The sequence below is a fragment of the Macaca fascicularis genome, chromosome 6 (genome assembly GCF_037993035.2).
Source record: "Macaca fascicularis isolate 582-1 chromosome 6, T2T-MFA8v1.1".
NCBI lineage: Eukaryota > Metazoa > Chordata > Mammalia > Primates > Cercopithecidae > Macaca > Macaca fascicularis.
Genome location: NC_088380.1, coordinates 95,588,342 through 95,612,667, shown reverse-complemented (window position 1 = coordinate 95,612,667; position 24,326 = coordinate 95,588,342). Strand labels below are relative to the sequence as shown.

Sequence of the window (24,326 nt, the reverse complement as noted above, 5' to 3'; positions counted from 1 at the left end):
TGGTGACTTGTCAGATAAACGGGAACCATGTCAAAGCACGGCTCAGAAAAGTTCAATTTTAAATAATCTACTTATGGCAGAATACTTGTGGAGCTTTTCCTATTGACTTTCCAAAAACCCTTTCCAAAACAATTTTTGGAAAGGGAGCTTTGTTTTTAATATAGCAACAATACCAGTTTCATGAGTAAACTGCAGTGAATCTCTTCTGTAATCAGTAGAAAAATTCACTGTTCACTTTACCTTGGTGTATTCCAAACTATCTCTGGATAGGGGTATTTATTCTAGCAGAAATTTGAATGAGAATCTACTTACTTTGTGTGAACATTAAAAAAATTACAAACTCCCCACCCATGTTAGCAATAAACAACTATTTTTGCATATGTCTTAATTGAGGTTCTTATTTGTTTTTTTCCTTAAAGACCTACAGTACTGAGCCAAGTGTTTGGGTTTTTTTAATCTTTTTCTTCTTTCTTTCCCTCTTGTTCTTCCTCTCCTTTCCTTCCTTCTTTCAATACTGAATTTGGAGTTTAAATATTTCTGTTTTCAATAAATTATTTATAATTTCATTGTATTTTGATCACCAACCTCAGTTTAAAATAATTTCCATTTGGAAGCTACATAAAGACATCAAAAAGATTATGAAAGGGTCTGCAGTACATGCTGCATGAATTCAAATCACAGCTGTGTCACTAACTTACTATGTGACCTTGACACAGTCACTTCTCTCTACTCAGTTTGGTTACATCTAAAATACCACAAAAATAACTTGTTTGCTAGTATGAACTGCAGAATAAGTAATACATTTATTTGGTACCCAAAGAAACAAATTCTCATTTTTTTTTATTAAACATAACCTTAGAATATCAATATTTGTAAGCTGATTATCTTTCTTTTATTTGGCATGCACAAAATTCGTTGGTACTGTATTATGTGAGTAAATTGTACATTGGTAACCCCAAGTGTCAAAGTAAACTTCAAGGTTCTTGTGCATATGTAGCATGCCTGTGCTCAAGATAACCATAAAACAAAAAATGACTTCTATACAGGTGTCCTTAGTAATAAAGAAAAAGAAATATATGATACAAAACCAAAGTAGTCTTTTAAAAGAATGTTTTTCATATTTTTCCAAGCTTCAGCAGCTTTCACAGTAAGATTTCAGGGGCTACACACCCTGTAGAATGCATCAAATCAAAAGGATTGACCATTAAGTTTAGCAGCATGATTCATTTTATCAACTTCCCTCAGCCTTCTAATATTCCTTTTCAAAAATTGTGCAAACTGTGTGAGTCTGTGTGGATGTTACTGTATTAAATTACACCGTTATATCCTTAGAGGGAAGATTTTCTGTTATTCAAGCAAGGAATCATCTTTCCTCAACCATGATAGAGTCACAACTAGCTGATCTGGAATTCTAAGATTAAACGTAAGCCAGTCAACACCTTTAGTGATGAAAACAATTACGAAGAGTTTTACTGAGGTAATATCCTGGGCCCAAAATAATATGAAATTTTGGAGAGAAAAGGAAGACCTTGCAGCTATTTATGTAGTTTCTTGTAATAAAATAATTGCAGTAATATAAAGTTAAGCACATAGAAGTCACTGAAATTTAAAATAAACATGATTTTCTAATTTGTGGCTAAAATTTTAAAATTTAGCTCTTGTTCCATGAATTAAATTTTAATTATCCTCCTGGATAACGTAGTTCTATAAAGAGGCTGTCAAACTATTATCAATAGTTTAGGCACATGCAGTGGATCAGAAGATAATCAGCTTAGGATTTCCTGTAAAATATTTTATTTTTTATTGTTGTCTTTATGCTCATATGTACTGCTACATTCTCTTCCAAAGCTTCCCCCTTTTATAAAATTGAGAAATTTCTTTAGCTGTAATGTTTTTCTTTCCCAAGTAACATAACTCATAAATCCTAAGATTGTCTTTTACTATGATTTCTTCCAATAATGTCAAGTAAAAATTCAACATTGGCAAAAAGAGCGGTTAAATCAAAGAATTTTAGAAAAATCAGATATTTTACTACCGCAGACAAATCAATGGCCAAAATAATGATTCATAAACAATAAATAAAATAAAACAAATTGCTTTTTCAAAAAGATATTGAAGTCAGGAAACAATTCATTATTAGAACTGAAATATTAGTCACAACACTGTGACCTTTCACCTTAAGTGATAAAATATACAGGTCAGAATTGACAATATATACTCATGGCTGATCATGGGTGCTAGTTATTGATCAAAGGAGGAAACAAAAGTACTTTCTAGGAAAAACATTGCTCTGAAATACAAACATCCATTCTCTTGAGACTCAGCAGCTCTCTGGGTTTCTCCCTCTGGAACTAGAAGCAAGAAGTGAGTTCAGCCAGTATTTAATATCAAGTGAATGTGGTGTTTAATCAATAGTCTTCTGCTTTGTTCCTCAATGCGGAAAGCAGTGTCTATTCATTCAGCAAAGGTTAATGCCAAGGGTCAAGTGATTTCACACTCTCAGTAGGATCCACAACATTTCAGTAGTTCAGATGCCTTAGACAATGATGACTCAGTTGGACTGATTTATTGCCACTCTAAGGCCCTGCTTAATACTAAAGTGCTCTCTTATGATAATACCTCAGAAAGTAGCACTGATAAAAGAGGAGGCAATAATTACCTACATTTTGAGGTAATGTCTTCATTTCTAACATCCTATAAAGATGTAAGGTCCATTTAAAATGATCTGCTTCTTGTATTAGCAAGCCATTTAAACGAGATCTTATCAGCATCTTCTCCTTTATGAAATACACTATGGAAGAAATTTGGTAGCCCGATGAAACAGATGTAAATTTTAAGTAATATATGATTTAACATATGTTTTAGATAATGCTTTTTAAATATTTCCTTATTGCAATATTTTTAATATCAGATAAGAAAAAGAAAATAATATTTGCTGATGGGAGGGAAAATATGACTTACTATCATCATCTCTAACAAACAAGAAAGACACAGTTTACAATTTCATTTCTCTCTCTTTGACCAATTCTAGCACAAGACAGGCAGGCTAAAAACACATGCCTATATATTCTTTCTAAATGTGGTTCACTTAAAGCAGCATTAGTTGAGGTCATTGTTTTAAACCAGAACATATTTGACTATGTCAGAGGTCCAATCTTTAACACGTTTGCATCCATGATTATTATTCAGCAATGTCTCATTCCAGATGTGTTTTATATAATGAAAGAAGTTCAAATGTCGCCAGGAAAACAGTGTGAGAAGAATTAATTGGAAAGCTTATCATAGGAAAGTCATTTAGAATCCAGCTTTCAGTAAAATATCTGTGGATGATGAATATACCAATCAATTAGTAAAATAAAATAAATTCTGTAAATGTATCTAAAGACATCCTATCATTACAACTAGAAGGATATTTAAAACAGTTTATTACATTCCATTCTAGATAATATGTAAAACACTCTAATATAAATCTTCTGCCTTTCACTCCCTTCTTTCACAGTAGGTACAGTGTTCAGAGATCTTAATTCAAACTATTTAAAACTGACTAGAATTTTTACTTCACACTATTTTAAACAAACTATTTTAAACAATCATCTTAAGGTATATGTAAAATGTTATAGGGGAGTTAACAAGAAACTTTTTTATATTTATAAAACTCAAAAACTTATTTTTAATTTTCAGTAAGAGTTTGTCTTAATAGAATGGGTAACAATCAGTAATTCTGATGTGAACATCAATTTCATTGCTCAGTGATCACCTATATGATGTCCAAAGGCTTAAATTTACCTTTTAACTATACTTATCTTCAAAAGATAATGACTTTTCTGCAATGCTTCCCCAATGAGAATGATTTTAAAGGCTACATATTTTATGACCTATAATTTAAAAGAAGGAAAGATAATAACAAAGCTTTAAAAAAAAAAGAGCAATTAAACAAACCAAATATATTGGCTTATTCTTAACAAAAATGGTATTCGTGACCTAACTAAAGACAAAATTCTATGAGTTGAGAAGACTGAAAGTTTCAAGAATCTTCTGAAAGTGTTTTCACAATAACTTTCTCATACAGTCTTTCAGTCTATAGATATTTACTGGGAAGTGCAGTTTAATAAATTCAGATGTAGATAAAACAAGTAGCCTAAAATAAAAGTATATGCATGTCTAATTTTGCACTTCAAAAACTATTAATTACAACTAATGTGATTTTGAATAACCAATAAAATAATTGCATACCTCAAGTTTTGCAACTGTGTTTAACATGCATATAATGGCCAGAACAAATGTGTTACACTGTTATTTTGTCTATAATTATAAGGCATAAAATATAGGCAAATATTCAAACTTCACTATGACTGAGAAATAATATATTTGAGTTTATTTCTTACTTCAACTGTAATTATTTCTGTAAATCATGCCAAAGTATAAAAAGACAATGTGTGTGGTCATTTTTGACTCTTCTCCTATGTGTTCATATGTATAGAGAAATAAAAAGAAGATATATATAAATGTCTGTTAATGTAGCTCCTATCTTCGAAATTTAAACACTATTCAGAACTTTAAAAAAAATTAATGTCTTCTTTCAGCCTTGCATGCTCATCAGCTGTAATTCAAAATCCTTTAATGCTGATTTCAGTGCCTTATATGGGAATTATCTTGAGTACTGTACTTCTTTCAATAGAAATATCATGTAGGTCAGGACGGCAAGCTTAATGGACTGATTTTTTTCACAATTGTTGTGGAACATGTCTAACTCCCTTCAATATATCCATTTCAAAATATCTAAATAGAAAAAAGGGAAAAGAACCATCTTTTTCTTCATATTCTTCATGAAATCTTTATTCAAGGACCCAAACTATCATTGTAATCACGTTGCCAGATATTCTGATGAAATGAATTTTCTGTGACAAGGGTGACTAAAGAGTCACAGGATAAAAAAGTTTAAAACTTTTTATTCAAAACAAAGACAACACAGGTTCACTTTAAAATTTTTTTAAAAATCAGATAAGCAAAAAGGAAAACTAAAAGACCTTTCATCTTACTATTTATTCACGCATCTGGTCTTTTATATGTGTGTATAGTCAGAGACAGACATATAAATACTACATATATGTGTACGTAGATATATACTAGTATCTAATGTGTTCCTAGTGAGGTCAGAGTGGTACATATTATTTTATAACTTAGTTTTTAACCTAACAATATGCTAGGAATATCTTTGCATATTCTTATTTATTATTCTGTATTACATTAATGATTATATCAAATTTCATTTTATTTATCCACCATGGTAATTTAGCCATTTTTCCTCCTAAGTCTTACAACCATTTTTTCTTTTATTACTTTTATAAATTAGCCTTTGGTAAACATATTTCAACAAAATTTATATAGTATATCAAAGAATTCAAAAGTGAAATTTGACAGAATTCACTGTGAAGTAAATTTTATTTATATCCCAACATAATGTTGGTTCAGTAGTTGTACTTGCTTTGTTTTAAATCAATACTTATCCAAATTATCTAGATATGTCTTAAAAGACTACTGAATTGACCTAACTAAAAGGAAAAATAAGCTTTATCATGTTTATCTTTAACCTGGTATAACAAATTAGATATTCCATTTACACAGTGGAGTAAATAAAAATGTTTGGGGGCTTTAGGAAGAAGCCTAGGCTTTTTCAAAAAATAATTTCAACTTTTATTTTAGATTCAGGGGGTACATGAGCAGCTTTCTTACATGGGTCAAATTAATGCAGGAACAGAAAACCAAATACCATATATCCTCACATATGAGCAGGAGCTAACCATTGGGTACACATGGATAAAGATGGCAGAGGCTTTTTACAGGCAGGATTTTTTTGGTTCATTAAAAATAAAATAGTGTCACAGCATAGTTTGTCAGGGGCTCTCAGGCCTTTATCCCATAGGCTACGTTTTTTATATATAATCTAAGAATCACAACACCGTAGAATATCCCACCAAAATTGCTTTTAATGCAGCTAAAATGTTTTGACATATACATTTTAAATGATCTTCTTTATCTTACTTTACAGGTATTGCATTCAAAGTAAAACATACATCATTTTGATGACTATTAGTTTGAAAGAAACCCCAAGACACTAAAGTAAAAAATACTAAAATTAATCAGAAAACTTGGAGGATATACAGCCACCAGAAAATATATGTTTAAAAAGATTTTCTGCTTTACTTAAATTTAGAAATGTGGAAAATGATTTATATAATGCAATATAACCATAAAATTGTCAGAAAAAAGTTCACAAGATGCAAAGACTTATTTGAAGAACATTATAGTAGTATATATTATATATTTATGTATTTGTTAATTGACAAGCAATTATATATATATATGGGGTATAAGTTTTATATATGCATACATGTGAAATAATTAAATCATGCTAATTAATATATCTATCACCTCCCCTACACTTTAGGTTTTTGTGGTAAAAAACATTTAAAATCTATTCTTTTAGCCATTTTGAAATATGCAATACAGTATTATCAAATATGATCACCACTGCGATCACTCTAAACTTACTCTTCCTAACTAAAATCTTGTACCCTCGGCCAACATCTCCCACTTCCCCATTGAAAACATATAATTGATAATGATTGTATAAATTAGGATAAGCAAGTATGATGGTTGAGTGTCAACTTGATTGGATTGAAGGATGCAAAGTATTGTTCCTGAGTGTGTCTGTAAGAGTGTTGCCAAAGGATATTAACATTTGGGTCAGTGGACTGGGAGAGGCAGACCCACCCTCAGTCTGGGTGGGTACCATCTAATCAGCTGCCAGTGCAGCTAGAATAAAGCAGGCAGGAGAAGTCCAAAAAGCAGACTTGCTGAATCTTCCAGCTCTCATCTTTCTCCCATGCTGGATGCTTCCTTGGACTCCAAGTTCTTCAGCTTTTGGACTCTTGGACTTACACCAGTGGTTTGCCAGGGGATCTCAGGCCTTCAACCACAGACTGAAGGCTGCACTGTTGGCTTCCCTACTTTTGAGGTGTTGGAACTCAGACTGGCTTCCTTGCTCCTCAGCTTGCAGACAGCCTATTGTGGGACTTCATCTTGTGATTGTGTGAGTTGATACTCTTTAATCAACTCCACTTTATATATACATCTATCTTAGAAGTTTCATCCCTCTAGAGAACCTTGACTAATAAAGCAAGATTATATGTGGGTATACAGAAATAAACAATACCCACATATTAATAGAACAAAAGTTTATTTCTAGCTCATACTACCTGGTCAACAGTGGATAAGATAAGAATTTCTATCATTGTAGAGACCCAAGAAGCAGGTTGATGAAAATTATCTGAACACAGGTTTCCAGGATCGGCACGGCAGAGAGAACAGAATGACAAATCACACTCTTCTTTTTACAATGCCCTTCCAAAGCTGTACTCTACATGCCTAATTTTAAGGGGGCATGAAATAACTGGAAATATTGAGTGCCTTGCACTAATTCTACCACAAAAAAATAAACAAGCTTAATAGATGACAAAATACATTTTATTGGATAAATAATGCCAATAAAAAAACAATGCATAACAAAAATGGGAAAATACGTCAAAATCTCTCAATATATTTGTATCATTGAGTTATTGGCATATAATAGGCCCTTAAACAGTTAAGAATTAATGAATGAGTAAAAGAATGAGTTTGTTAGCAGGTAAATAATAACAAATCTTTCTCACTGAGAAAAACACAACGGCATCATGCAAGTAATTCTACTATTTTGTGAAAAATTGGCAGGGCAGGACAATTAATGGAAGATACAAAATTATATATTTACTCACACAATAAATTACTTGTTGGCATTGTATGGATTAAGCATAGTGGAAAAAAAAGTACTTGCCTAACTCTGTCCTTTGAAGATTATCATGCATTCAATTAAACAGGTTTTCCCTTAGTACCACCTAAATGTGTTATATCCTTGATTCTGCAGGGAATTTTTTTTAAGTATAATGCATAGTTAGATATGGCTGGCACTAAGGACCTTTCAGTCAGGATAGTAGAAAAGCTTGAAAACATCTGATTGTAATATGGAGCCGAATGAGGTAAGTGCAATTACACAGATCTGAATTGTCCCCAAAACACAAACATTTTGTGCCACAGGCATTCTATTTCGGCAATTGTTCACAGTAAAATTTTTATGTTGTGTTAGTCAAAATGAACCGCTGTAACAAAATATCTTAGACTAGGTTATTTATAAAATAACAGAAATTTATTGCTTGTAATTCTGGAGGCTAGGAAGTCCAAGATCAAGATGCCAGGAGATTCAGTGAGGGGTAAAGGCTTATTCTCTACTTCAAAGATGATACTTTCTTAATGTGTTTTTATGTGGCAGAAAGGGGCAAAGGCAACTTCCTTCAACCTCTTTTCAAAGTTTCCAAAGCTCCCACTTCTTAATACTATCATATTAAGATTCCAACATGCAAATTTGGAGACAACACCAACATTCAGACCATAGCACATATTTTAGTGAAAACACTGCAGGCCAGGTGTGGTGGCTCATGCCTGTAATCCTAGTAATTTGGCCAACATGGGATAATTGCTTGAGCCCAGAAGTTCAAGACCAGCCTGGGTAACATAGGGAGACCCTGTCTCTACAGAAAATTTGAAAATTAGCCAGATAAGATGGCACATGCACATGGTGCCAGCTACTTGCAGGACTGAGGTGGAAGGATTGTTTGAGCCTGGGAGGTCAAGGCTGCAGTGACCTGTAATCATGCCACTGCACTCCAATCTGGGCAACAGAGTGAGATCCTGTCTCAAAAGAAAGTAATGAAAAGAAAATAGTGCAGCTGGAATATTTTTTCTGATTATAGAAGGAAAAGTAATCCCAAGTGGTATCCTTTAACAAAAATGCAGCCTTACCATTCCCTATGTAAACCTGAGGAAAATTTTAATTGTTTATAAGAAAAAAATCAGATATTAACATAGCTTTATGATTATGTTAGTTGGTCTTTCTATGAGCCTTCAAAGTATATATATTATATATATATGCAAAAGATATATATAATATATATATGTGTGTGTACACACATAATTAACTTCTTGGACACTTGACAATTTATATAGGGACTAATTTTACTAATTTGAATGTGACTGACACAGGAAAATACAATAATTTCTCCATGTGGCAAATGGACCTTATCAATTGTTCAAACAGTTATCCTATTTTCGAAGCAATTTCACATTCAGGTTTCTAGTTTTCCTATCTGCATTAACTAAAAAAGAGAAACCATTTAATGTTCTCATTTGCGCATGTAACCGTAATGACTTATTCTAAAGAACACATTTGTTAACCACCTCGTAACGATAAACAACCAGTTCACAAAACAGTGTGAATCATCATTAAGCATTTTAAGAAAAAAAACATTAGAGTAAGGGCTGCTTCCAACACCCAGCTCTTTGAATGTTCCTTAGACCACTTTAGGACTATGTGCCCTTCCAAATATCCTGGCAGGGCAGCTGAAATCTCATTCTGTATATTTCACAAGGCTCCTTCCAACTCTGACATTCCATGGTACTATACTGAATACTGCAAAGATAAAGCTATTCTCTGCCTTAGGCAATTGCAAGCAAGGATTATATAAAAAAAGAATGCTGAAAATATAATATAATATTTAATATTAGGAGTAGGAGACTAGCTGAACTTTAAGTTATATAGAGATATATATGAAGACTTATTTCTGAGGCCATGCTAAAAACTATCAGCTTAAATCCATATACAGGTTTGAACTGGGTTCAAAATTCAGTAATGAAGCTCTTATTGATTCTGTGGAACATGACCTAAAATCTCAGCAAATACTGAACAAACTATGAGGAGCTCTTAAACTCTGAACGTATGTACCTAGACATCTCAATTTAACAACCAGACATACATTAAACAGCATTAATAGCCAGGCACTTAATGGATCAATTCCCACTGTTTGTGTAATGTGGAAATAAAAAAGGCTTATTAAATGACAAGCTTTCCCTGGTTTGTGCTAATTAATTATACACTGCATCTGACTGCTAATTTAGTGGGCAAATGCAGCCCCAAACCATGGTTTCAGCTTGAACTTTGCCTCACCATCACCCAGTTCAGCACAGAGTGCCGCTGCAGCCCGCCTCTGAACAACACCAGTATTAAATTAGAGCACAAGGCCATCAATTTAATAAGCGCTGTAGCAGGTAATTTGAATAAGGACATATTAGTATTCTACCAGTGCACAACTAAAAGCAGCTGACCTTTCAGACCAAAGAAGATCCTTGAACACATCCAGCTGAATCTGAGAACACAGTAATAATCTGACAGTGTTAAGAGTGCCAAGAGAGACGTTTACAATCCTGGAGCCATTACTATACATCAGGCTCTCTATAGTATTATACGAAGAGTTTATATACCTCTGCCTCTTATTTCACTCTTGCTCCCTGCCATGAAAGAAAATAGGAATAAAGCTTTTTGAAAATTATGTTTTTGATGACAGGTTTTGAAACTCTTTTTGTTACTCTGATTTATGGTACAAAGAACACAAAACTAATCAATGCACATGTAAATTAGATGATAAAATCCACATAAGAAATCACCGACTTCCTAAAATGGTAAGGCAAATTTAACATTAAAAAAAAACCTAGCATGTATCAGAGCAAAAACCCTGTGAAACGATTAAGAAACACAGCACATTATTGTGGGTAAGAGCTTGGACACAGGACTGAGAACAAAACTGGGTTTGAATTCAGGCTCTGCCATGTGCTTACCGTGGAATCTGCAGGAACCAAATTCATTGAGTTCAGTTCAATAGACATTTATCAGTTCTATCATGTACAGTGCAGTAAGCCCTAAGGTGATAAAGATGAAAAAGATTTGATCCCCGTTTTCAAGGCGATCAAAATCTCGCAATGGTGACAGAAACACACACTATTAATCACAATACAGAGTGAAAAGTGCTTTCAAGCACAGAGAATAGTGATCAATTCTGCCTGGTGGTTTCCAGGAAAGGTTCTCAGACATGGCAATAGCTGTACGGGGTGTTGTGAACAGTTCACCAGCAGAGAAGATGGAATGCTATCTGATCGGAAGCATTAATCAAATGGAAAACCTATTGCATTTAAACAGGAAGATACACTGGGTAAGTTAATAAATACATCAGATGTATCTCGTTGAAGGGTCTGCGAAGTTATAATTATGTGATTCTGCATGCCTAAAAATGTTTTCTATTTTAATAAAAGTAGAATTTATTAGTGGATATAAGAACAAGATGTCTTGATCAGTAAAATTAGGAGTCTAAATTAGGAGGAACAGGTTAGAGTGTTTTCACGGTCTTAGAAGAATGAGGTGGGCTAAAAGCCCACCTGGGTTTTACCAAATGGAAGGAAATGTGCAACTAAGTCTAGACTGTGCAATCCCCATGCTTGCACAATCCCCAGGCTCTCCCTTGAACCCACTTATGTTTTTAATTTGTAAATTTTGACATATTACTTACTATTACTTATAAAATATTTACTCCACATTCCATAGCCAGCACAAATACTTACACAGTATGCACTGGTGCTGCCTTACTGGCTGTTTACAGCTACAACCTTTCCAATTAGTTGTTGCCCATGCCTCACAAGTTACTGAATATTTTGAGTATCCCCTACACTAGCCATAGTCCCAACAGAAAACAGAGGACATACTCAGATGAAGGAGTGGGGAGAGGAACTATTTAGAAAACGCAGGTAGGAGTAAAAGAAACAAGTAACGTATAGTGTAGTGCTTGGGGCTAGTAACTGTGTGTCTGCAACCACGCTTCACATTGAAGAGGCAAAAAGAGAAGCCATAGGAGAGGAACAGAGCCAATGCTTTGGCAATCTGCCAGGACAAAGCCTGGTGAGTGAATACCCTGATCTCACTGCATTGTTCATCCTTTGCCTGTGTCCTGATCTCACTGCACTGTTCATCCTTTGCCTGTGTCTCTCATTGGTCATGCCCAATCAGAAGCTAAAGAAGAGGAACCCATTGATGTAGAACTAGAGGTTATTGGTGCCTACAGTGCTCAGAGCATGGAGACAAGAAATGGAGAGTAGCTCTGAAAGGATAAAGGAAAAATATCCAGCACATTACTTCTGCTTATACTGACTGAGTTATGCCAGCATGTTGCAATTCACAATGGCGAACTTCTTCCCAAGTCTAAATCAGTTTCTTAGGTGTCTAGGGTCCCATACAGTTAATGTTCTAGAAATCCCGTTTCTAATCTGACTTCTCCTGGAAATAGTCCGTTCTCAACAGCTTTCTGAAAACCTGAGGTACCTATTAAAACATTCTATCCCTCTAGGCTACTCTGTCTGTAAATGACAGCTAAAACTAAGTGTTTTTTTTTAATCAGTATCTGTTGATAAATTTATCTGTGCTCTTTTCAGTTAACTTTTAAAAGCTGCCTTCTTTGTGATGCAAAGCTGAACCAAAAGAAGTATCAGTAATGAGAGGCTTTTTCAAGCCTACAAAATCATGTAGCAGCTTTCTACTGCAACCAATAAAAGTAAAATGAGCAGCAATGGAAGTTTGGACTAGGGAAGTGGACTGGGGAGATGATTTGGAGGAAATAACAGATTCACAGATAGCGCATCTGACAGTTGAGTTTAGAGGATGTGATAGGGTGATGAGTAACTGGTTTGAGTGACTGACTTGTTGCATGAAAACTCAGTTAACCAAAATCAAGATTAAGGGGAGATGTGTAGCCTTCGTACATTTTATGAAGCTTTCAAGAGAAATTCTGACTCTTACCAGGATTATTCTTTTACTTATCCACTAAAAGGCAACAATCAGAAAACAATTAAGTTTTCAGTAATTTTTTTTAGTAGTGCATTTTAGCAGAATTGCAAGAGCTAAGCAAATGACATTTGGGTGTCTCTCAAGGAAACTGTATCTTTTGAGTAATGTAAAGACTCTTCATGATTATTTTCCATATGAGGTATCAGAGTACAAACATCAGGAATCTTAACTGCTATTATCACCCTTAGTTATAAGTTACAAGGTGAGGAAGAAAAGTAAACTCAACTGAGTATTAATTTTCAGTAAGATGCAGAGAAGTTAAGGACAAAAACAAAAACATTGTTGGAGTAGCATAGATAACAAATACATTCAATGTTATTTATTTTTAAGCCTATCTTGTAACACTTATATATCATTAAGGTACTTAATTATAGGCAGGAGAAACCAACTGCTTACTTAGGGCAGAGAATAAAATTTTTGAAATGATATCAGAGTATAGGGCTGTATTAGTTCATTTTCACACTGCTGTAAAGAACTATCCAAAACTGGGTAATTTATAAAGGAAAGAGGTTTAATTGACTACAGTTCAGCATTGCTGGGGAAGTCTCAGGAAACTTACAATCATAGCAGAAGGTGAAGGAGAAGAAAGGCACCTTCCTCACAAGGTAGCAGGGAGAAGAATGAATGCAGAAGGAACTACCAAACACTTATAAAACCATCAGCTCTCATGAGAATTCACTATCGCAAGAATGGGATAGGAGAAACCCACCCTGTGACTCAATTACCTCCACCTGGTCTCTCCCTTGACACGTGGGAATTATGGGGATTATGGGGATTACAATTCAAGATGAGATTTTGGGTGGGGACACAGCCAAACCATATCAAGGGCATAGAACAGAGAGCTCTGCAAGAGCCTCCAGATTGTAACAACAGCAACCACTCCTGAGGGAATGGGGAGTGAAAACAGGTGAGTCTGAGTGTTGCAGCTTGTCGTGAGAAGCAGCCCCTAAGGCAGAAGACAGCAGAACCATTCCATCACTCCTGCTCTTCCTTGTTCTCCGTGACAGCAATGGTCTCTGTTAGCAGAGATCTCCAACATAGGCTGTAAAACAAAATATGCAGACACTTGAAAGAGAATGCCATTTATATCCTAACAACAAAAAGAAGTGAGATTACATATAAGATCATAGATCTTTAATGGCCATAAGTGTGCTGCCGATGAAAAGAAGCCAAATGAGTTACGGTCTAGAAAGCATTGACTCCCCTTTAGTGGCTTGAGTCTTTGGAGGAGAAGTGGGACTAGGATAAAGTCACTTTAGACATAGGTAAGAAGAAAATAGCTAAAATTTTAACTAAGTTTTAAACACCAATTTGCGGATGGCATGAGACTTTAGAATCCCCAGTGGGACTTAACAAAAGGTGAGTCTGCACATCTGTTACTTGTTCCACAGGCCTTTATCAAGTGTTAGGGAGGAATATAAAGGAAGAGCAGAAGAAGTGAGAGAGATCCACCTTACTCTGAAGCACAGGTGTGCTGGGCCTGCAGAAGGTTGGGGGCAGGGCAGGGAAAATAACTAGAGAAATGCTCTAGGCCCTCTGGGCCCTACATTCATTAACATTGGAATTGAAGCAGAGATATTATAGATCGTAGTGACAGTAAAAGGATAATAATGAGATATGAACAATTTTATGCAAATAAATGTGATAACTTACATAAAATGAATAAATTCTTTGAAAGAAAACTTACATGACACAAGAAATAGAAAATCTGAATAGCATTATATCTATTTTAAAAAATGAATTCATCATTCAAAAGTGTTCTATAAGATTTCCATTTCAAACCATCGTAGAATAACAAGGACTATTCCCCACCCTATCCCCAGAAGAGTAGGTGGAATAATTCTCACAGATTGCACAAGGCTGTGAATTGTTCATGTTCCAACCAGTCAAAGTGGAAAGACCTCATAATTCATGGCGTATTGAGTAGCTGCTCAGAATCCTCCTAGAAATAGAACTAAATCAGCCCTCGACTGAAAGGTACTCTGGATCCTCACTAACTATACATAAAAGCAACCCTCGAAAAGATTTAACTGATCCCAAAGAACATGGCTGCATTCCAGAAATTTAAAAAAAAAAAAGCTATTTAAAGGAATGTAACAAAATTCCACAACCTACAACATAAAAGTCATAATGTCTGGCATTCACAACTGCATTCCAGAAATTTTTGAAAAATGCTCCTTAAAGGAATATAACTAAATTTCATACCCTACAACATTAAATTCATAATGCCTGGCATCCAGTCAAAAATTATTAGTTATATATAAAGAAGATGGAAAATATAACCCAGAACCAAGAGAAACAGATCAATAGAAACAGATCACAGAATACCAGAGATAATAGAATTGGCAAATAAAGACCTTAAAATGGCTATTGTAAATATCCTCAACCTGTTAAAAAAATATAGAGAAAAATCTGAGCATGATGAAGAGGGACACAAAAGATACTATCTAACCAAAAAGAAAACAAAACAAACAAAAAGCAAATGGAACTCCTAGAGATTAAAACTAGAATGTCTGAAATTTTAGAAAATATACAAGATGGGGCTAATAACAGATTGTACACTTCAGAATAAAAAAAAATTAGTGAACTTGAAAACATAGCAATAGAAACTATCACATATACAGCACACTATAAAAGCAAACTAAATATGGCCTGGAAATGGCTTCATACTTCTATATTTGAGTCCTTGTGGATGAACTGCAACCTAACTTAATAGGTAGGCAAGGATGAAAACCTAACTTAGAAGTGTGCACCTGTAATAGCTGAGTCTTGGCCTTTCCAGCAGCCATACTTCAACCAGCATTACAATGCCGAATGTTTGAACCATGGTCAAATAAGGCAAAGGCCAAGCTATAACCAATCCAGTTGTTTTTGTACCTCACTTCTGATTTATGTAGGTCATTTCCCTTTTTTTGTCTATAAATCTTCTTCCACCACGTGGTTGTGGGGGACTCTCTCTTAATCTGTTGTGATTCTGGGGGTTGCCTGATTTGTGAATCGTTCATTGCTCAATTAAACTCCTTTAAATTTAATTCAGCTGGAGTTTTTCTTCAACAAATGGTGTCAGAAGTGGGACCCAAACTAGCGCTCCTAACGAGCCCCAGGAGCACTGAGTGAACAATCAAGGAACCTGCGGGAACCACTTGGGTCTTTTGATTTCTCAGAGTAACTGGGGATTGTGGATAAGTTTTCTATTGGATTTCAGAGCTCCACAGATTTGTGTTGTGCGCTCTCTGAGTTTCTTTGAGCAAATTTCTGAGCCAAACTGGGTTTGGAAGTCATGACAGAAACTGGATTGGATCCGGGATCAGATTTGATCTGGTAATTAACTGGCTTGGATCCAGTTAGAGGCCTCTTATATCTGACTGGCTCGGAAAGAAACTAGTAGTAAATGGTAATATTGCAGGGTTGTAAAATTTGGCTTTTAAAAATTCACAGGGATTTTTTTGTGTTCTGCGCCTTTGTTTCATTTTTCTTGCATGCTTAGGTAGGAAAAATCACTGGCTAAGTTCAAGGGAACCTAAGAGCAAAGCCAATATTTCAGGTAAAAATAGGAACCTTAATTTCTGGAAAACTGAGTTCCTTCAGCTTATACATTAGGCCCGGGAAGTAGTAAAGTCTTAAGGAAATGACAAAATATTACTGAAGATAAATCACAGTGGAACATTCTGAATGAACAATGCACTGAAGTGCATTTAGACTCATCTAGGGATGCCTATTAATATGCAGACGCTTCTAAAAAGATTTCAATATTTTTTCTTAAAGACTTTATGAAAGGCAAATAAAAACCTTAAGTGACTAATTGATTTAAAAAAAAAAAAATCTTCTATTTTTAGCTTAGTTACTATCCCAATCCAAAGGAAATAGACTGCAGCACCAATTGGCTGACTTTGGATAAGTAATGGGGTACATTTTACCTGAGTAAAGGATAGGATTGGGTTAGAGGCCCTTTCCTCAGTAAAGTCCCTTTTGGTTAGAAATGGATTAAAGATGACAGGGCCCAACAGGGGGCAAGTTTAAGCCTTGCTGGTTTGATATTGGGTGCTAAGCAGAGTGGCTAATGTCTGTTTTGTCACACATATTTTGTTCTGGCCAGAATGGAAATGTTAATTTGGTTACCACATGCAAACCCTTATTCAGCATCTTGCAAAATTGAAAGGATTTTGCCTGTGGTTCCATGATTTTCCTTAGTAATGTAGCTTGGGCTCTGGAGCTATGGTGTGGTGAGCAGGGTCACTAGTGCCACTCAGGGAAAGGGAACCCAGAAATCTAACATGCCAGCAAAAGGATAAAAAATTCTTACCAGTCACATTTCTAGCCTCTGTGTGTGTGTGTGTGTGTGTGTGTGTGTGTGTGTGTGTGTGTGTAAACCGGTTGAATGAATGGTAAAAATCACTGTTTATCTCCTCTGTAAAGTTTTAACTAATGGGGAAAAAGGATTTGTGAGGCTAGTCTTCAGCTATAGTGACTCTGATGGGCTTTGTGTTGTCATAAAGAGGGGTACCTTAGGATATAATGTAGGCCTAGTACCCCTGTAAGCCCATTGTTCAAGATGGCCCAGCAAACTGCTCAGTAACAAAGTTTGCTGCAGGTCTCTGAAACAACAACAAAAACTGCATAATGTTTCCTTCTCATCTTGTTTCATGTCCTTGGGAGCTTGACCTTGTGGCAGTACTTTCTCTTGGTTTCTCTCAACACAATGGCAGCCCTTGTTCAGGGTTCAATTCCTGGCTTAGGGAATGAGTCCTTCCTGGTTTGACATCTGTGTGACCTTTACCTTTTGTTGATTATCTTCCCCTCCATGAACCATCTTACATTTTCCTTTCTCTGAGCACAAAAATATAGGCTGTTTGGCCTGGCTTAAGTCAGATAATAAAAGATTTAAAAGAACTATTTCTTTCTTTAAAGAGTGCTGTGGTTAGGCCGGGCACGGTGGCTCAAGCCTATAATCCCAGCACTTTGGGAGGCTGAGACGGGCGGATCATGAGGTCAGGAGATTGAGAGCATCCTGGCTAACACGGTGAAACCCCATCTCTACTAAAAAATACAAAAACAAAAACCAGCCGGGCGAGGTGGTAGGCACCTGTAGTCCCAGCTACTAGGGAGGCTGAGGCAGGAGAATGGCATAAACCCGGGAGGCGGAGCTTGCAGTGAGCTGAGATCCGGCCACTGCACTCCAGCCTGGGCGACAGAGCGAGACTCCGTCTCAAAAAAAAAAAAAAAAAAAAAGAGTGCTGTTGTTAAAAGTCAACTTAATTAAAAGTGGGTATTCAAGCTCTAAAAGATTGAGACTCTTTGGGAAAAACAGGAGGTGCCACAAATCCTGTTTTGGGAAAAACCTTTGTTTCCTTCATGAAACCCCAGGAATTGCAAGTGAATACATACCTCTCAATCTAAGGCTCTGTTCTGTTTTCCATTGTATTATCTGATGTTTTTTACTTTGGGGTATCAGAGACTACTTCACATTATAAGAGAGCTTTAGTGTGTAATAACTAGGGAGAAAATATACTTTTAGGGATGGGTTAATTGCAAAATGGGCTCATTGGCTTTGGGTTGCCATGCAATAAAATGTACAGTAAAAGCATTGCACTATCTTCTCTTGTAGCACTTCTCTTTTTTTGGAGATCTAAGATCTGATATAAAAATGGGATCCTTTCTTTTAATTTTTTTTTTTTTTTTTCCCACATGGGGTCTCGCTCTGTCACCCAGACTGGAACGCAGTGGCATGATCTTGGCTCACTGCAACCTGCACCTCCTGGGCTCAAGCAATTCTTGTGCCTCAGCCTCCCAAGTAGCTGGGATAACAGGTGTGTACTACCACACCCAGGTAATTTTTGTATTTTTAGTAGAGACAGGGTTTTGCCATGTTAACCAGGAAAAATGAGACCCTTAATTTTGGGGATCTGTTTTTGTCTTCCAACTGTGCTTGCTTATTAGGCCCTAGAAACAGGGTGCTAGCCCTGTTCCTTGAAGGGGTCCACAATGAGGCCAGTAATCCAATTAAGAAACTAGCAAATAAAAAATCTTACAACTACTGGATCTTCTTCTGTCCATCTGTGTAGTCATATATGTGTTGTGTATGTGTGATGTTTATATAAAAGAGCTCTAATTAATGGGTTTAAAGAAAAACAAGTACTAATAAAATATTTTGAAAGAAAAATAAAAACTGTAACACCTTTTAGCTCATGTAATTTTAGTAATCTTTGGGAAATAAAATGTTTTAAAGATTATTGGTAAAATAAAGACATTTGGTCTAAATTGGAAGATCAGATATAAGGCTTACTAAATACTTTACGGTCATAAACTGCTTTGACTTTTGAAAATTGTTCAATTTATTTACCTTGGAGATATTAGACTCTCAAAAAGGCCTACGGACATGTCGAATAAGCCATTCCTCTAGCTATGCAAGGTTATAGAGAAAAGAGATTTTATATAAGAAAGGATCGTATATGTTGAATTCTTGTCCTGAAGTAAAATAACTGGCTGTTTAAAAAGAAGGATGTTTAGAAGTCAGAAAGACCAAGCATGTCATAGATGGTCTGTGTAAGTCATGAAAGGATTTGTGAAAGGAAATGTATGCACCAAAAGTAGAAGCTGCTCAGAGGTAGTATTATAACATGTAATTGAGACTACTGAAAAAATAGTTTTATATGCAAGGTGTGTAAGGAGAGTGGAATGTGTTTTTGGTAAGAGATTATAAGAAGGCATGGCAATGTAAATTTTTGCCTTGTTTAGAGGGTTAAAGGATTGTTTTAAATTAGATAAGATAAAGCTAAAGGCTTGAATAAGTTGTGGAAGGTTGTAAAAATTAATCTTGTAAAACAAATTATGTGTGTGAATATTTTGATTAAATTTAAATGGGCATTATTTGGTTTTTCCACAAGTTGAACATCAAAATGAAAGCACAACAAGGTTTTGTTAAAGCACCGACCTGCTCTTTAACAAAAATTTGTAAAGGGTTATAAAAGGTTTATGAGAATCTCACCATATGATCAAGCTAATTAAAATAGGATAAATTTGTCTATATGGTTTTATTAAAATTTTGGGTTGACATTAACAGTATTTGAATGCAAGGGTGAAATTTGGCTTTCTCTATTGAACAAGATTTTCAGGTAATATTAAAAGATAATGAAAGATTTTTGTTTGCCTTTTCAATCAACTACCCCAAAAAAGAAGGGAAAGACAAGAGACAGTTCGGAAAGCTAACTTTCTGCTATCAGTGAGTAGAGGTTTCTGCCTTTTTAAAAAAATTTTGAGACATTATTTTGGCTAAATGAATGACTTATTGTAACCTGGAATTCCATTTCATAATATCAAGTTAAATATCAATATGTTAAACCTCTAACTCTGAGATGCTACAGAGGGCCCCTGAAGCATACAAAAAAGAGGTAAACAGGATTATTTGACATGTTAAGTTACATGGAAAACATTGTCAAAATAAAATAATGTTTAATCTTCTTCAGGTTTTATTTTAGTGAATGATAATATATGTTCCAAAATTGTATGGGATTTCTAAAATTCTAATATGTCTGAGTATGTACTATCAATTATAATTATGGTTACTATGTTAAGTTATTGTAGATCACAGAAATAACTGATTTCCTTTTCAGTTGTTTCTTTAACTGTGGCTATTTAAAGTCATTTCCACAGTTAATTGCTTAATGCTGATGCAGTTTCTGAAAACTTCACATGCATGCAAAATCCTAGAATATAGTTTCTTTTAGGAGATTCATGAAAGGATGGAAAGGACCCTGAAAAGCACTCTTGAATACAGGTTTCTAATAACTTTAAAATCATATTATGGAAAAGAATTCCCCATGGACTCCCCAATTCCCCAAAAATTGGACTGGTTAAGAATTCCTGAAGCTTTAATGAAAAGACTGACTTATTTATAAAACTTCTAAACCACGTAGAACAAAACTTAGTTGAATACCAAGGAAATACTTTGCCAGATTTTCCTGCTAAATCAGCCAATACTGTAATTGTTTAGATATACAATTTGAATGAACTCCATGGTCTATGTCAAATTACCTATGATAACTCATCAGTTATCAGTGCTATCACCTAATTTGGAGAAACAACTTGTATTTAAGAGGATATAAGTCTAATGTTAATAAAGCATGGACTCATGGAGAACCAGGAAAGCCACCTTGTCCTTTCTGAGTTCTTAAAAATTTTGTTATTAAAAGTTCTGCATTCTGTGACTCATCATGGAAAATATAAAATGATCCAAATTAAACATATTGGTATGGTTACTTATAAATTGCTAAAATAGTTTATAACAAATGTTTGGTTTGTCAAATCCATATCTCTGGGAAGACAGTCAAAGCTTCAGGTACATTTGGCTACCCGATGGACCATTTAAACTTTTATAAAGGGATTTCGTTCAATTGTCATTTTCAATGCATGTTATCTGGTTGTATAAAAGCTCTCCCATGTAAGATGGCTGATGTTATAACAGTAGATTATTATGCCCCAGTATATTTTCACCAGGTAAAGAAAGCTTTTTATAATTCATGGAGGACAATCAACCCCTTCACAATCTAGAACCCAAAGACTGGATCTTCTGAGAAAATCAGAGAAAGACTACCCTGGCCATTCACACTGCAACAAAACTTTGAAACCTTGAACTTTGAGTTCTTTATCTCATAGCTGAAAAGAGTCCCTCAAATCTCTTGGAACTGTACATCCATTGAAACCCCTAAGGTAAAGTTAACCAGGAAAGTTTCTCCCCAAAGAAGATGGCATCCTTGACATGAACAGCTTTCCCAAGATCAAGGATCAAGACTTCTCTACTATCATGAGACTTTTATCTTTGAATATTTTTTCCTTGTTTATGCCTTTATGAAAAATAGAAATGAAAATGTTATGTGCACTTATGGGGTATATTTTATTTGTGAAGGGTTTTGCAGCCAGCCTTATACATGGATAACCTTATACCTTGATATATAAAAATGAAGGCCCAATGTAAGGGAGAAACTTTAATGGTGCATATGTTGCCTCATAATCAGTCAGAAACAGAACATTGATTCACTCCTGTTAACCCACATCATGAGTTAAAGGGAATATTGCCAGGAGGCATTCATTCTTCTAAAAGAGCATCATTTGCTAGGTTCTTTTTCCATGGTATGGAGTAAAAGAGGTAATAATTAGAAATGTATCCCTCATGAAAAGCTCTATAGCAGATTCTACTGTAAAGACTATAGTTATACAACAGACTTTAAATTCCTTTGTCAAAGTTATGCTAAATAGTAGAATTGGCTAAACAGTATCTGTGCATCTGCTGGCACCTGTGGCCTATGGAGAAATACATCAAATGTAGATTATAGAGATTTAGTTGCAGAGGATTAATGAAGAAACTTCTTAATTAAGTGAGTAGACTTTTTATCTAGCTCATTCTTTAATCTATTTAATTTTAGGTGGCTTGGTTTATGCGGACCCTGGGTAAGGGGCATACTCCAAACTCTTGGTATTATCCTCCCAATAGTCAGAGTAGTAGTCTCCCTGGTGCACCATGAGGACACCATAACCTACGAATGACATTCTGAGATTGGATACCCAAAATTATGGTAACTGAGAGTGGCACTAATGCCTTAAGTTTTGGTCATACTCTCACCTAGGTGAGAACCTGACCAAAACGGGGGAGACTTTTTTAAACAAAATTATGAGATGCTATTGTTTTGGACTGAGCTCATGCACTAGGCCCCAACAGACCAAACCAAACAAAAATGGAGTCACTCATGCTAAATGTGACATAATTAAGACTTTAAGGAAACACATAGGTCCTAGAACAGACCAGGATTTGTTTTTCTACTGTAAACAGGAATTTCCAGCGTAACGAGGTACCCTCTACTTAGTTCTTGTTTCTACCTTTGTAAAACTCACTGTTCTACTTCTTCCCAGTGGGTTTCAAAACCAAATAAGTACATTTATGATGGCAAAAGTGACATCAATGACTAACATTTTGGTCAGTCTCTCAAAATTGAAAAAAAATGACCAAAAGGGGCAAATTATTAAAGCAATCTATATATGACCTGAGAAGGACTTCGTACTTCTATATTTGAGTCCTTGTGGACAAACTGCAACCTAATTTAATAGGTAGAAAAGGTTGAAAATCTAACTTAGGAGCCTGTACCTGTAACAATAGCTGAGTCTTGGCGAATCCCAGCAGACACACTTCAACCACTCATAGACTGCCAAGTGTTAAACTGTGTTCAAATAAGGCAAACACTGAGCTGTAACCAATCTAGTTGTTTCAGTACCTAACTTCTGATTTCTGTATATCATTTCCCTTTTTTGTCTATAAAAGGAAAATTTACCTTTTTTGTCTATCATGTGGCTGGGATGGAGTTTCTCTGAATCTGCTGACTCTGAGGGCTGCCCAATTCATGAACTGTTCATTTCTCAATTAAACTCCTTTAAATTTAATTCAGCTGAAGTTATTCTTTTAACAACACAAAGGAAAAAGAGCAAAGAAATAAAAATAGATCAGTGAGTTATGCAACAATATCAAATGGCCAGATATACTTGTAACTGAAGTCTCACAAAGAAAAGGCAGAAAAGAGAGAAATATATTTAAAGAATGGCTATACCTTTTCCAAATTTGAGGAAAATTATTAGATAACAGGTCCAAAAACATCAATCAACCCTAAAATAATAAACATAAAGAAATACATAATTAGGCATGTCATAATTGAATCGGTAAAAACCATTGATAAAGAGATGATCTTAAAAGCACTCAGAAAAGGGAAATATTATGTTCAGAATAACTAAAATAATCAAGATATACTTCTCAATAGTAACTATTCAAGCCATAAGAAAATATTATAACAGGCTCGGTGTGGTGGCTCATGCCTGCAATCCCAGTGCTTTGGAAAGCCGAGGTAGGAGGATCACTGGAGGCCAGGAATTCAAGACTGGCCTGGGCAACATAGAGAGACCCCATATCTATAAAAAAAAAAAAATCAGCTGAGTATGGTGTGTGCACCTGCAGTCCTAGCTACTGTGGAGGCTGAGGTGGGAGGATCACTTCAGACCGGGAGTTCAAGGCTGCAGTAAACTATGATCACACTATGACGCTCCAGCCTTGATGACATAGTGAGACCCTGCCTCTAAAAAAATTAAATAAATAAAAAAAATTTTTTAAAGAAAAGAATGTAACATCTTTAAAATACTGAAAGAAAAATGTCAGGCTAGAATTCTATATGTGGTAACACTATCTTTCAAAAAATGAAGGTAAAATAAAGATTTTTTTGAACAAACAAAAGTTGAGACAATTCATTGCCATTAGACTTGCTCTACAAGAATTCTTAAAGGAAGTTCTTCAGGCACAAGAAAAATAACATGAAAATTTCAAAACACTAAAAAATGAAGAGCACTATAATAGGAAATATATAGGCAAATATAAAATCCATTTTTCTAGTTTAATCTTGTTTATTTCTTGTCTTTAAAACTTAACTTATTCCTTATAGAAGAAAAGAATAACAACATATGGTAAGGTTTGTAAATT

The 24,326-nt window shown here is 35.1% G+C and overlaps 1 long non-coding RNA gene across 1 annotated transcript; it reads right to left on the bottom strand.

Annotated features, from left to right (window-relative positions):
* Positions 1–13,309: 13,309 nt before the first annotated feature.
* On the bottom strand, positions 13,310–23,266 carry LOC141407023 (uncharacterized). The gene is made up of 2 exons (XR_012413868.1): positions 23,137–23,266; positions 13,310–13,859 (listed from the first exon to the last, which is right to left on the bottom strand). It is a non-coding gene; the product is annotated as an uncharacterized lncRNA (long non-coding RNA).
* Between the last annotated feature and the right edge of the window lie 1,060 nt (positions 23,267–24,326).